Raw genomic sequence first — 7,736 nt, forward strand, 5'->3', positions numbered from 1 at the left:
TCTACCCAAGGCGAATACAACTTTTGGAGGTACGCCACTCCCTAAAAACAGCCCGGCAACAACAGTGAAGGCGCATATTGCTTCCTGCTAGTGAAAATCTTTCACTACCTCTGAGAACCCCAACACCATCATCTGGAAGCCCCATTCCTCAGACCAAGTGAATTGGCCCCCCCACATTCTCTGAAGCATCGTTTCCACCCACTGCTCCCCTGCCCCCTGTCTTCCGGAAAATTCTCCCCAATTGGGACGCTAACTTTGGGTGTGGAACCACCTTCATTCAAATTTACAAAGCGAATTACAAACTCAAGATCCTGCTTACAAAAACCCAGTGGACTGGACAGTCGCAAATCCAAGGGTGACTATATACAAACAAAAGTCATTTTGTTTTTTTCTGTTTTTATTATATGTATATTTATGTCTATTTTAATAAATTGTAATTCTTTTTCACCATACACCTGACCTCTTAAAAAATAGTTATTCTATAAAATCCATCTTAGCGCAGTCGACTACCTTTTTCTCCTCTCAGGGTAGGAAGCAGGAGTGACCAGGCAGTGACATACCTCTTTCACACAGCATCTCTATTACACAGTATTTTGCCAATTCTGAGCAGGGGTAAACCTGGTTCTAGCTGCAGTGTGAAAGCGCCCCAGTCAATTTACTGGGTCAAAAAAGACCAGTATTTCAAACCGTTTTAAAAAAGGATCCTACACGGTTCAGAGACGATTGATTTGGCAGTGTGAAAGCCGCAGTATTTTCAACCAGCGACTCTGCAAAAGGAGGTGATAGGCTGTCTCCCTGTCTGATGTCACCAGCCAGAATCAGGAAGCACATTGGAAGCAGTGGAGAAGCGTTTTTATACAGTACACTATACAGTGCATTAACATTATGTCAACCTGGAGTGATGAGGAGGTGAGGCTGAAATTGACAGACATATAACTGGGTCTGCCAAGGATGCAATAATCTGTAATAACATTGCTGCGTTGCTCAGAGCCCCAGCCCCTCCTTTATAGTGTAGAACATCATATGTGAGCCAGAAAAGACCATATAAAATTACATCAAACTGCTTTCTATGGGTGAACCAAGTTCAGTGTGAAAGGCACCAACCCGGTAATAACCCGGCTCCAACATGCAATGTGAAAGGGGGTTATCTTGCTCAGACCCGGTTCGGAAACGTTTAGAAATACCAGGTCAGAGCAGGGTTTGTGATGTGAAAGCGGTAACAGTAAGCTGTATCTGCTCATTACACGCAGGTATGGCTATGCATGTAGCCACACATCCGGGTTATGAGCAGATGTAATAAGCCTCTTCATCAGGACGGCTGACGAGGTGATAGCACACTGGTGAACAAAAGAATAAATGGTACTTATATGTTAGTTGGGCTCCCACTAAGTTATTTGCTTAGTTTTCCGCCATAGCCCTAACTGTGTGGAGTTTGTACATTCTCTCCGTGCGTGCCTGGGTTTCCTCCGGGTACTCCGGTTTCCTCCCACAATCCTAAAAATATACTGGTAAGCTAATTGGCTCTGAAGGTTTTTCAAAGGAGCGCTAAGGATTTTTCTAATATGTTTATGAAAGAATTATGTAAATGAGGGAGTGGGGGGTAATAGATATCTAAATAAAATCAATAAAATATTAAAGTGGTACCTGTAAGGAATAAAAGTGGTTAGTATAGATGTTTACACCCTTTTGGGGAAAAGGTTGGTATTTTTGTGGAATGGTGATCGTCCCGGTGCGTCTGTCCCTATCTTACACTACTTCCGTGGATGTTAACTTCTCTGGATGTTGGTGGGTTCCTTCAGGGTGATGTTATGAGAGGGCTTCCAAGTGTAGAGAACAGCTGAATGACACTTGTGTGCGGCAGCCGCTACGCCGATGCTCCGTCTCTCCTGGCGAAACCGTTAGTGGCCGGAAGTTGTGATGCGGCCGCAGAGAGGGTTGGAGACGGGTGTAGGTTACAGCCTGCCGGGAGATCTTTGTCGGGACCAACGCGTTTCGTGCGACATGCACACTTTATCAAGGATAATCTGATGTGCCAGCATTGTGGGTATTTATTGGAAAAAAACTTTATTAGTAAAATGGAAATGACATTCCGGAAATAGGGTAAAAGCGGTGGGAAACACATGTTTTGCGGAGTCCATTCCTATGGTTTGATATAGACACAATAAAATTCTGTCTCTTGATAATTTTAGGAGCAACTTTGTTTTATAGCATAAAAAGAAGATTAATATAAAATATATAGATAAAACAGATACCACTTATAGAAAGGCATTTCATTCTATTTCAATGTTGAGGCCTAATGGGTCTAATGTTTTCATATTGAAAATCCATTTAGTTTCAGCCTTTCTCAGTTCTTTTACGAAGTCGCCACCCCTCCAGTTTTCATTTATTTTCTGGATTGCTATGCATTTTAAACCAGTGGGGTTCCTGTTGTGTTTTTCCAGAAAGTGGTTGGAAACGCTGTGAGTTGTCAATCCTTTTATGATATTATAGATGTGTTCTGCAAATCTGATTTTTACTTTTCTTTTTGTTTGACCGATATATTGCAGTCCACATTGACATTATAGCAGATAGATAACTCCTTCTATATTGCATGAGAGATGTTCCTGAAATTTGAAGGTTTTGTTTGTTTGATTTGACTTGAATTCGGTTACTGGTTTTGTAGATCCCCTATTGTTTTTACATGACTTGCAGTTCAGGCAGCTGAAATAGCCTTTACTGTTAGTGTTAGTAGAATTTGTGTCGGTTTTGGTGAAACTTGAAACAAGTTGTTGCTTCACATTTTTCGCCCTGCGATAAATAATTTTTTGTTTTGTGGATTGTGGATTGGTAATAACGTTTGATCTAATCTGAGTACATGCCAGTGTTTATGAATGAGATTTTCCACGATTTTAAAATTACTGGTGTATTGTGTAAAGAAAGTGAAATTGTGGTCTGGATTGTTGGTCTTGTTCTTATATGTTAGTAGATCTTTCCTTTCAATTCTTTTAACATCTTCTAATTGTTTTTGTAACAGATCTTCTTTGTATCCCTTCATTCGGAACTGGTTCTTCATTTTTTCGCTTTGATTTTGAAATGTTTGATCTTCAGTGCAATTCCTCTTCTTCGGAATTGTCCTATGGGGATATTTTCGATCCACTTGTTGTGATGGTTGCTTGTTGAGGGTAGGATGTTATTTCCACTCACTTCTTTCACATGAGTTCTTGTTTTCAAGAGTTGATCTTCTATAAACATTTCCAGATCCAAATAGATTACTTGTTTCTTGCTGTAAGTTATGGTGAATTCCAGGTTTAATTGGTTTGAATTGATGTGAGTGATGAATGATTGGGGCTGTTCTTCTGTGCCCTGCCAGAGGAAGAACACATCATCTATATAACGATACCACTGTACAAGATGATCGCTGTGTGGATTTGAGGACCAAAATTTATCATCTTCCCATTTTGCTACAAAAAGATTAGCGTAACTGGGGGCTAATGGAGTCCCCATAGCGGTCCCTCGCTTTTGTAAATAGAAAGTTTCATCATGCCAGAAGTAGTTTCGTGTAAGAATAAAATTAATGTTTCCCATAATGAAATTGATCTGTGCATTCTTGAGGCTTGAATTTGCAGAAAGATAATACCTTGTATGTTCGCATCCTTTCTCATGTTCGATACAGGTGTAAAGTGATTTGACATCAGCTGTGAACAATATATATTCTTCCGTCCATTCAATTTGGTCCAGGACTTGTAGTATGCTAGTAGTGTCCTTTAAATAGCTTCTTTGCTGAGTGACCAATTCTTGTAAGAAGAAGTCTGTGTATGTGGAAAGGTTTGAACTGATTGAATTTATACCCGAGATTATCGGCCTACCCGGTGGGTTGGTGATGCTCTTGTGCATTTTTGGCAGAAAGTAAAATGTTGGAATTTTTGGGTGTTTTTTAAGGTACTTGTTTCCTAGCACGGCCACAACGATCTTGATCTGGGGCATTGCAGGTAAAAAAATTGGGTCGGTCGCATCGCATGCGGGCTAAAAAATCGCATGCGATGCGACCGACGCGATGCCCGCGATTTCCCATAGGGAACAATGTAAAATGCCTCAATTTAACCAAATCAACATAGGGAACAATGTTAAATGGGCCAGAGACCCCAAAAAACCCCCCTGACCAGTGAAATGGCCCCCCAAAAATAGTTAACGCCACCCCACGATCAACGTGAACCCGAAGCGTGGCGAGCGCAGCGAGCCCGCGAGGGTCGGCGGTACGCGTCCTCCGACCTTTTCATACCCACACTATCCATGTCGGCGTGGAGTTGAGAATAGTGTGGCGAGCGCAGCGAGCCACCGAGCCCAAAGCGTGGCGAGCGCAGCGAGCCCCGCAAGGGGACGCGGATACCTTCACCGGTAAACGCGTCCCTTCACGGGCTTCACAGGTATCTGCGTCCCCTCGCGGGGCTTGCCACACTATCTATTCTCAACTCCACGCCGACGTGGATAGTGGGGGTATGAAAAGGTCGGAGGACGCGTACCGCCGCCCCTCTCGGGCTCGCTGCGCTCGCCACGCTTTGGGTTGACGTTGATCGTGGGGTGGCGTTTACTATTTTTGGGGGCCCATTTCACTGGTCAGGGTTTTTTTTTTTTGGAGTCTCTGGCCCATTTAACATTGTTCCCTATGTTGATTTGGGTAAATTGAGGCATTTATCATTGTTCCCTATGGTAAATCGCGGGCATCGCGTTGGTACCATCTTATGCTTTTTTTGGCCGCATACGATGCGACCGACGCGATTTTGACTTTTTCAATGCATTTCAATGGGAAATCGCGGGCCCGCGATTGTGGCCGTGCTAGGAAACAAGTACCTTTTTTAAATATATAGTCAAATTCTTTCTGAGTTAAAATGTTGAGTTCTAGGCCTTCTTCTTGATGTTCTAAGAGTTCTTTTGTGAACAGTTCTGTTGGATCTTGGGTTAATACCTCGTATGTCTCTGTGTCGGAAAGGAGGTTGTCTGCTTCAGTTTTATACATTTCCAGTGTCATGAGTACCACACCACCGCCTTTATCGGCGGATTTTATTACCAGATTTTCATCTTCTCGTAATTCTTTTAAGGCTGATTTTTCTTCTTTGGAAAGATTGTGCTTGTGTTGTTGTTTCTCTGGTATGAGTTCAATTTCTTTCTCAAGTAGTTTTTGAAAGGTATTGATGTGAGGTCCTTTAACATGGACTGGGTTAAAAGTGGAGGTAGGTTTATAGTTCGTATGAGTATACTCTGGGTCTTCCACATTTTGTGTGCTTTGTTGACCTGTAAAAAACTTTTTTAGGCAGATTTTTCTTATATATTTTTGTACGTCCATGTAAAGGTCGAATTTATTGACTCGACTTTCTGGGGCGAATTTTAGCCCTTTTTGTAAGAGTTTCGTTTGGGTCTCAGTGAGTGTTCTTTTACTGAGGTTAAATATAGTAATTTGTTGATCTAAGGTAGAGGTGTTGCTTGTGAATTTTTTCTTTTTGGACTTTCTTCCTCCCCTCTTTCCTCGTTTTCTGTATTTGTTCTTTGTTTCTTGTGGTATTGTGTTGCCTTTGTATCTGGTGGCTTCTTCTCTCCATGTACTTGTTCTAAAAAATCGACACTTAGGTCTGTATCAGAATCTTCCTCTTCTGATTGTTCACACTGATATCTTTTCAATGGTCGTCTTTGATTTAGACTTGTGATTGTTCTATGCTTTTTCTTTGTATTGTTTCTAATAGGGTTTTTCTGCAGAATTATCTTAATTATATTAATTATCAAGAGACAGATTTTTATCGTGTCTATATCAAACCATAGGAATGGACTCAGCAAAACATGTGTTTCCCAACCGGTTTTACCCTATTTCCGGAAGGTCATTTCCGTTTTACTAATAAAGTTTTTTTACAATAAATACCCACAATGCTGGCACATCAGATTATCCTTGATAAAGTGCGCATGTCGCACGAAACGCGTTGGTCCTGACAAAGATCTCCCGGCAGACTGTAACCTACACCCGTCTCCAACCCTCTCTGCGGCCGCATCACAACTTCCGGCCACTTCCGGTTTCGCCAGGAGAAATAAAAAAAATAAACAAAATAAGTCAGCAAACTGACACAGTCTAAGGGGGCTACAATTACCAGTACAGGTACAATAACGCCTGAAGTTGGTCGAACACCCTAAGCTACCCCCAGCTACATAATTTCCTCCCTATTATTTGAACTCCCTTACTCAATGACTCTGAGACATTTATGACCACAATTCCAGCAAGCTCGCCCATTCATCATTCGCACCGTATGATATTGCTGAAGAAGCTCTTTTGAACTACCTAAAGTCCCGGATCCTTAACTGGGCCCTACAGAGGGTTTGAGGGAGAAAGGAAAACTCCTAATAACAACACTCCTCCCCAGACATCTGACAACCCCCCCCCAGACACCCTTGTATCATTGCTAAAACGCCACCTAAGCCTAAACAAACACCAGAAGGCGAAGTTACCCCCCCTCCCATTCTGCTCTCGATTACTACTCAAACGATACTAGAGACACTGTAAAAGAGACCAAAATACAGCTGGTTTCAAACCTCTAAGCTTTTGTCCACCCTACTAATACCACTTCCCATACACAGAGGGGAAAAAAAAACAAAAACTGAAAACTGACCTCCCATCCACGTGGCAGCTAACACCTTTGGACACAAGATACCAACCCAATACACTTGCCGGCTGCCTATATAATACGCTGCAAAGACAACATCCTATTCCGATACCTCTCAGACTCATCACAGTTGATTTTGAAAAGACCATCACCCCGGCCAAAATTTTGGCATATTGAAAGACTGCCTCTTCAGTGAGTAGCGGTGTAACAATGGACAAGTACAGCACATCTCAGCAACCCCAACGTTCCTCGCAGCAAAATATGAGACAGGTAAAAAGAGGGATCATTCCCCCTACGGAAGATGAGATGGAATCAATAGACACATCCCCTGCCTCAAAAAAAACTACTACAACCTCACTAGATGCAGACTCGGATAGTAAAAGGGTCAACGCCCTCACATATGAAGATCTTGTGGATGCAATCACCTCAACGATGGGGCCACTTCTGAATAAAGCTGTAAAGGACATTAAGACTCAACTCCAACAACTAAGCTTAAGAGTAGACACTACAGAAAACAGAATTGGGGCCTTGGCTCAAAATATGGCAAACGCTCAATGTGAAATCAAAAGGCTTGAAAAAGAGAACTACACCTTGATAAATAAGGTTGAAGAAATCGAAAATTGCTCCAGACGCAACAATTTGCGTATAGTAGGACTCCCCGAATCCCTGAAAGGACCCGCCTTAGACAACTTTGTAAAAACTACGCTGCCACAAATGCTGGGCATCCAGGAGGCCTGCTCGACCATGGTCATTGAAAGAGTCCATAGAATAGGGGCCCCCCCTCGCCCCCAGGACACACGCCCGAGGGTAACTATTTTCAAATGCCTCAGCTATACTCACAAAATGGAAATATGGAACGCTTCAAGGAAGCAACCTATGCTGAAATGGGAAGGAAAGACTATTAGACTTTTTCAAGACTTCTCTGCCGAAGTTACCAAGGCACGCAGGGCTTTCTCACCAATCTGCAGTCGGCTGATTGCAGACAAAAATAAATTTGCCCTTATCTATCCGGCGAAACTCCGAATTTTTTACAAAGACACTCACTACGATTTCACATCACCAGCGGAGGCGGCCGAATACCTCCGTCATCGAGACCTTCAAGTAGACCAGGACATC

Source organism: Crinia signifera, chromosome 2, assembly GCF_055691185.1.
Source record: "Crinia signifera chromosome 2, ASM5569118v1, whole genome shotgun sequence".
Classification (NCBI taxonomy): Eukaryota; Metazoa; Chordata; class Amphibia; order Anura; family Myobatrachidae; genus Crinia; species Crinia signifera.